The following is a 7,494-nucleotide window of genomic DNA, read 5'->3' on the forward strand; positions in this document are numbered from 1 at the left end:
TTGAAATTTAAATAACATATTTCACTACTGCACCCAGAGTGAGTTGAGGAGTTCCCGTGTATTATTTTAAAAGTAACTGAGTTCAAAGTTAACAGTTAAAGGACGTAAAAGTATCAACTTACTTGCCAGTATAGCTAAGCTACATGTTGGCTAATTTAAAAATGATCCTAACCACGTTATTAATCAACAAAACGCTTCATTAACGATGTAATCTTAAAAATAACAAATCTACCAACATTGAACGATGTAAAAATCACGTCTACGGTGTAAAGTGTTTGTTTAATTTGTGTCCAAAAGTTATGTACGAAACACTGTTACGACTCCGCGAATAAACGTACGAAACACTGTGGCTGTCAACATCCGGGATTTCTGGCACTAATCACAATAAATCGCTTCTAGGATTGGTCACAGTTCACAAAGGTACTCCAATGAGGGCTTGTTATGTTGACAAGACCTTCCTCTTTTCAATGATGTATACCGGAGACGTAGTGGTTACCGTCTCACTCAATCATCCTGGCGTAAGTGTAATAGCGCGCCGATCCTGAGGGGGCAGACTGTATGGAACAGCGTGAACTTTTTCTAACGTTGAGACGCTTTGGCGGCAAAGATGCATTGTTACGTGAGTGCTAATTAAGCTTTACGCCTGTGAAAAAATTCCAACACTAGAAGCAATCTAACGTTGAAGTAGAATCTACCATTCCACAGCTGCGGTAAACCTGAACGTTAACGTTTTGTCGCCTGCTGTACTCCAAGATTTGCTCATAATTAATCTTTCAGAGGGTTTCTGTAATTACAGACAAGGTAAGTGTTCCATTTTTTGGTATTTGACTTAATATGTCGTCGAACATTATGTCATGTAAGTTTGCATTGTGTGAAATTAGTGGTCGTTGATATGTGTTATGTAGAAGCTAAGGAAACCCATTGTCAATTAACGTTAAACATGTCGTCAAATGTTAACGTTAACGTAACCGGTTAGCTGTAGGTAACATTATAAATAGCTGCAGCCAATCAAACCTAAAGTTAACGTTAGCACTATATTAAGCTAACGGCAATCAAACGTAACGTTAGTTCCCAGCTAACGAGAACGTTAGCACTATTTGCTCATTACTACCTAGCTCATAGCATTAACGTTAACCAAACTAGATGTACCGCATAGCGGTACAAAATATGACCGCCGCTCAGTCCTGTACATCCGTTCCGCGAAAATAAATCACACTTCAATTTGTCTCCATATTTTACCCATCCCCACTCTTGAAACTTTTGTGTATGCTTGTTTGGCATGCCTGAGTGTGTTGGGGTTGCACAGAAAGTACCCTACTGGTGCTGAAAAGGTGAATAGGATTGTAGAATAGCCAAAGAAGATGTAGAATTGTTATAAAACCTTTAAAATCTCTAAACAATCACAAGTAGGGCAGTTCATCACAGTTCATCCATTGCAACTGGATTGATGAAAGGTCACTTACACCTGTAGGCTACATTGTATTTGGGAAAAGCAAAAGGTATCAGCATAATGTTATTTATTTATTTATTTTTTATGTATTTATAAACAAAAACATCTCTGTCAGTTCCATGCCGTTTTTCAACAGCTATCAAAAACAAAGGTCATTTTGGATGGATGGATTTTTTTTTGTGAATGTTTCTTCTTCTACATAAGATTTTAGTCATCTTTAGTTCATGTAATACTTTTTGTCAATGCACAAATTAAGTAACAGTAGTCTGAAACGTTATTGTTAATGCACAAATTAAGTAACAGTAGCCTAGTCTGAAACGAAGTGCTGTTTTACATCTAACCAGTGGTGCAAATAACTGACATGTCCAAATGGGCCTTGATGAAATGCGCCGCTAGACTGTTCATACACATTTTAACGGGCCAACGTTGAAGAGCTTTTTGTCCGTTATTGTTAGTGCAAATATAGGCTGATTCATGTTCCCTTGCATTGTTTAACTGAGGTCCATGGCTAGTCTGGCTTTCATCAGACCAAGCTCAATCTTTTAAGAAATCAAAAATAAATGGCGGGCAGATCAGGCTGGGTTCACCCAGCCTAGTCCATAGGCACCCGATATTGTTTAATTTTCCGATTGAGATATACACTTGGCTATTCTAAATGCAAAATGCATCAGGGAGTTATGACAAACGGTAACTAACAAACTAGATCCTAATAGAAAGTTGTTAGCTTCCCTAAGCTACAGGTAGGATTATAAGGTAGGCCTATTGACAACATAAATTGTCAATAGGCTATGCTGGCTACACAAATAAAATCTCTTTGGAAACCAATGGCTTTACCTTACAGTATCAAGCCGGACTTAAACTGTCATATCGTGGGCTAAAGTTGTAATAACATTCACGCTCCATGAGTCAATGAAAGCGCCAAATGAAGTAGCCACTTCTAAATGGGACCTACTACACAGTAGCTTAAGGTGTTTTGCTAAAACAGCCATAATGAAATGAAGGTGTCATTGTTTGGATACTTCTTCACACACACGCTTTTTTAATTTCACAGACTACAACTACCAAGCTGTAATCAAAGCACATCGATTCCCCTCTCACACCCTGCACGACTTAAAAACAAAATAAACAGGCCCTCAGTCTCACGCATGTATAGGCAAACTGCATCAGACCGGTGTAACGTTGGTAAATCTTCCATTGCACAGAATGATTTTGTAGCACGTGCAATAAATGACAGTCGAAAAGATACAAACAGTGCTGCTATACATTTGTTTGGTATAACCGCATTTTATAGTTTTCTACAAATGCAATAAATCAAATGCCTCCATCACTCAACCAACGCTTAACGGTAACATTACCTAGGTCCTTATTGATATTACAAGATTAACGCATTCCTGCAGTAAAACCAAGCATGTCCGATAAACATCCTCAGATTTATTTCGGCTTCAAGAAGAAATGGGAATTACACTTCATGTGAACATGTCGTCCCCTATCCTTATTAGATGTTACAAGGTAAATTACAGTCCTTGTATGAAGCGCCCATTGTTTTTCCAACCCTTTTAACTTCCAACAAAATTACGTCTCACTGCAACGATCGCCATCTAGTGGACAAAGCGACTACTTCTCGGCCAATACTGAAAAATGCAGCCATGATGATGATGATGAATATTTATTTTGGCTTTCTTTTTAATCCTACTGATTTTCATTTTTTACGGGGAATCACAAATGAGTGATTATGAGCCAGGTTTATGTGGGCCCTTGAGACCAACATACCATAAAAGATTCACAGAGAACTGTGTCTGCCCTACCCTCCTTTGGGGTCCAGTCCAGCGGGGGCTGCAGATGAAAACGAAAAATGGCGGTTCCATGCTATCCATATGGGGGTACATACTCACCAAGTTTTGTGTACCTGGTCTTTCAGTGTCCGGAATCCTTGTTGGTGTCACGCACTAAATGTACACATAAATTATTTTGTTGTAAGGCCCCCCATGAACGAAAAGTACACAAAACTTGGCATGCATTCAGAGGGTGTCATAATGATCCTACACTTTTAATTTTGTGCAGTTTTGACCTTGTCAGCCAGAGATATTGAGATGAAAACACCTAATTTTATGCTTTTTAATTTTTAACTAGGTGGCGCTATACATGAAATAAGTGGTAATGGGATGGGTTGACATGCCCCTTAAGACCAACATACAAAAAAGGTGGACCTCCTAGGCCCTACGGTTCTCGGCGAGATATTCACAGAAAAACTGTCTCCGGCCACCTACAGGCCAGTTGGTGTATAGTAACATAAATTAATTTATTGTGTGGCCCCCATGAACGGAATTCCACAAAACTTGGCGTGCATACAGAGGGGGTGTCATAATGATCCTACACTTCCAATTTTGTGCAGTTTTGACTATGTTAGGTCACAGATACCTTCAATTACACCACCTCATTTTTACTTTTTGTGTTTAACTAGGTGGCGCTATACATGAAATGAGTGGTTATGGAATGGGTTGACATGGCCCCTTGAGATCAACATACAAAAAATAATGGTCCTCCTAAACCTTACGGTTCTCGAGATATTCACAGAAAACTGTGTCTGCCCTACCCTCCTTTCGGGGTGCAGTCCAGCGTGGGGGGCTACAGATCAAAACGAAAAACGATGGTTCCATGCTATCCATATGGGGTTACATGCCCACCAAGTTTTGTCTACCCGGTCTTTCAGTGTCCCGGGAATCATTGGACGGAAATTTGGACATCGAAAAAAAAAAAAAAAAGAAAAATCTGACTAAACCTATATGACCGCCCGCTTAAGCTCTTGGTCATAATAAAGTATGGATACTCTGGCTGAGGTTAAGTTACAGGCCTAGAAGCTAGAAATGTTATACTCGTTAACGTTATTGATATTTGCTTGTTACTTATAACGTTAGCCTCTAGAACTACCCCTCACATTTTAACGTTAGTAAAGCCATGCTCCTTTTTATTTTACTAAACACCGCTGAAGTGTTTGTGCGACTCAAATCTCGGTCGGCATTTAGTAACGTTAGTGATACCAAGGTAAAAGGACCATTTTAGGCTCATAGTTAGCGACTACGCTTTAAAACACACTTTACAGAAATTAGAAGTAGCTGGTGTCAACATACAGAACGCTTACTTGGCCTAGAAGCTACTCATTTCTACATCATTCTGACCTATACATTACGTTGTAGCCTAGCATGTGCATAAATCAATGAGAATAATGCAATTTATGTATCTAAACATGTTTTGTTTTTTTGAACCTGCAACACAAAAAGGAAGTCAACTAGGGGAGTTTGATGGAGATATATTTTCAACCCTATTCACCTGTAATGCATTAACAATGCAGGTTTATGTTAATAAGCTCATTCAGCCTGTTAAACAAAATATTCAGAATCAATAGCTCAAAATTAATATTATATTGAAATGGTCTGTTCACTGGCCTCGCCTCAAATTTGCCATCAGAAGATCATCTTTGAGAATGTGGTCCCAGTTTGTGGCAGCCTTAGAAATACTGCATTGTTTGTGTGTCGTGTTTAAAATATAATTGAATGTTGCATTGCAATATTACAACAGTTGTCACAATTTCTCACATATTTCTTTTTCACAGCACAGAGTAATAGTCTTTTTCAAGACTTTTCCATTCAGGTCTTCCACATCCACGTGGTTGTGTTGCAGACTTGAAGTTCAGGTATTAATTTAAAATTATTTCCACCTTTAACACCTAAACCAGCTGTGTTGTTTGTCTATACTTTGTCAGTGGTGTATAATGTCCTATCAAACTGTATGAGAGGATTTTCCCTATACCTTGTCAGTGGTGTATAATGTCCTATCAAACTGTATGAGAGGATTTTCTCTATCTCAGCATTAAAACTCATTCAGTCTGTTAAACAAAATATTCAGAATCAACAGCTCAAAATGATATGAAATAGTCTGTCTGGCCTTGCCTCAAATTTACCTTCAGAAGATCATCTATGATAATGTGGTCCCAGTCTGTCGCAGTATGACAGCCTTAGATATACTGTCCATTGTTTGTGTGTCATGTTTTAATATAATTGAATGTTGCATTGCAATGTTACAAACATTTTCACAATTTCTCACATATTTCTTTTTCACAGCACAGAGTAATAGTTTTTTTTAAGACTTTTCCATTCACGTCTTCATTGGTTGTGTTGCAGACTTGAAGTTCAGGTATGAAGTTAAAATTATTTACATCTTTAACACCTAGACCAGCTGTGTTCTTTGTCTATACTTTGTCAGTGGCATATAATGGCCTCTATCAAACTGTATGAGAGGATTTTCTCAGCAAATTCCTTTAGTCATAGAGTGCTTCCTCAAGTATTTAATTGGCCTGACATTTTCCATTGTGAACGTGGCAGTTTAATGGGCTTGGAACTATGGACATGGGCTACTATAAATGAATTGTATTTGTGTTTTGGTAATTGCAATCATACAATTAATGTAATTGTCATGTTACAGTTGTTCCAATGTAATGGCGCAATAGTTATTTTCCTCAGCTAGCTGTTAAGATTTGTTTTCATAACCACTATGCTGCTTCCAGACTAAAGCTGCTTTTTCATTACAATTTTCCCACTTGTTGTTAGTGTATTGTAATCAGTGAAAACAATGTGACTGACAGACCTAGCAAGCTAGTTTTGCCCTTGCCTTGCTCAACTCGCTTACCTACATCAGTATCACGTGCCTTAAACTGAAATGAATCATACACAGAATTCTGCATTGTTTACTGAGCAATGAAGAGGCAATGAAATGTTATAGTATATTGAACTACCACTACAGCTTGATGGTGCAACAACATTACTTTTAAGATATTTAAGTTGTAATGAACAATTGTAGGCATTCTTTGTTTTTGATAGTGTTTAACTTGTTTGTTGCCTTTTGTCTTTCAGGCTTGTTCCAGACCAGACCAGTTTGGTGGCTGGGTGCCTGTCTGTGCACAACAATCATCATCGCTCACAACATAACCTACTAATACCTACAAACATATCTGAGCACATACCTATCTGAACATATCTGAGCACATACCGAGACTTCTACTAAGATTTATCCTGAGAACTATCTGAGCACATACTGAGACTTCTACTAAGATTTATACTGAGAATTCTACTAAGATTTATCCTGAGAACTATCTGAGCACATACTGAGACTTTCTACTAAGATTTATACTGAGATTTATCCTGAGAACTATACTGAGATTTATCCTGAGAACTATCTGAGCACATACTGAGACTTATTCTGAGAACCATACCTGTGAATCATATCTGAACATATCTGAGCACATACTGAGACTTCTACTAAGATTTATGCTGAGAATTCTACTGAGATTTATCCTGAGAACTATACTGAGACTTATTCTGAGAACCATACCTGTGAATCATATCTGTCAGCCATTCATACCTTTGAATCGTACCTGTGTTGTGAAATCTGTGAAACTTAGCTGTGCTGTTAGACCTCTGCTTTTAGACCTGAACTGTGCGAAGATTGAGATTCTAACCTTGATTTTGTCTAAAACTGACCACCTGAAGGGCTGACTCTTATTCTTCAGTCTACATCACCATCAAATACCATTAACTGAGACCTCTGTTTCTCTGTTGACCATCTGATCTCTCCCTGACCATTAAATTATTCTGTAGCTTCATTGTGTTCTGGAGTGTCATTGTGCTGCTGTTTCTACAGTACCATTTCATTTCTGGACCCAAGCACATGTATTAAAACAAAGGATATTGATCAATATTGAATTAACATCTTATTTGTACTGACTTATACTCTAAGCTAGTAAGTGGTTTTCAAGAATATTGTAGGCCTATGTAATCTGAATAATAATACTGTAAGTAATTTGTAACGCTGACTTTACTACCCTCCATTTAGTTGCACAATACAGTTGTTGTAGTTTAAATTTTGTATTATTTGAGTATACGGTCAATCTCAGCCTACACACTTGTCCAATACATTTAGTTGCATGGTACAGCATATTGTTTTGAAACAAGCATGCCAAGGAAAGGCCGCCGTTCAGAAGCTCAAAAAAG

General features: G+C 38.0%; 1 long non-coding RNA gene across 1 annotated transcript; it reads left to right on the top strand.

Annotated features, from left to right (window-relative positions):
- The first annotated feature begins 277 nt into the window (after positions 1–277).
- LOC125307066 lies at positions 278–7,106 on the top strand. The gene is made up of 4 exons (XR_007195648.1): positions 278–801; positions 5,061–5,141; positions 5,569–5,641; positions 6,358–7,106. It is a non-coding gene; the product is annotated as an uncharacterized LOC125307066 (long non-coding RNA).
- Positions 7,107–7,494: the final 388 nt, after the last annotated feature.

The sequence above is a fragment of the Alosa alosa genome, chromosome 14 (assembly GCF_017589495.1).
Source record: "Alosa alosa isolate M-15738 ecotype Scorff River chromosome 14, AALO_Geno_1.1, whole genome shotgun sequence".
Taxonomy (NCBI): Eukaryota; Metazoa; Chordata; class Actinopteri; order Clupeiformes; family Clupeidae; genus Alosa; species Alosa alosa.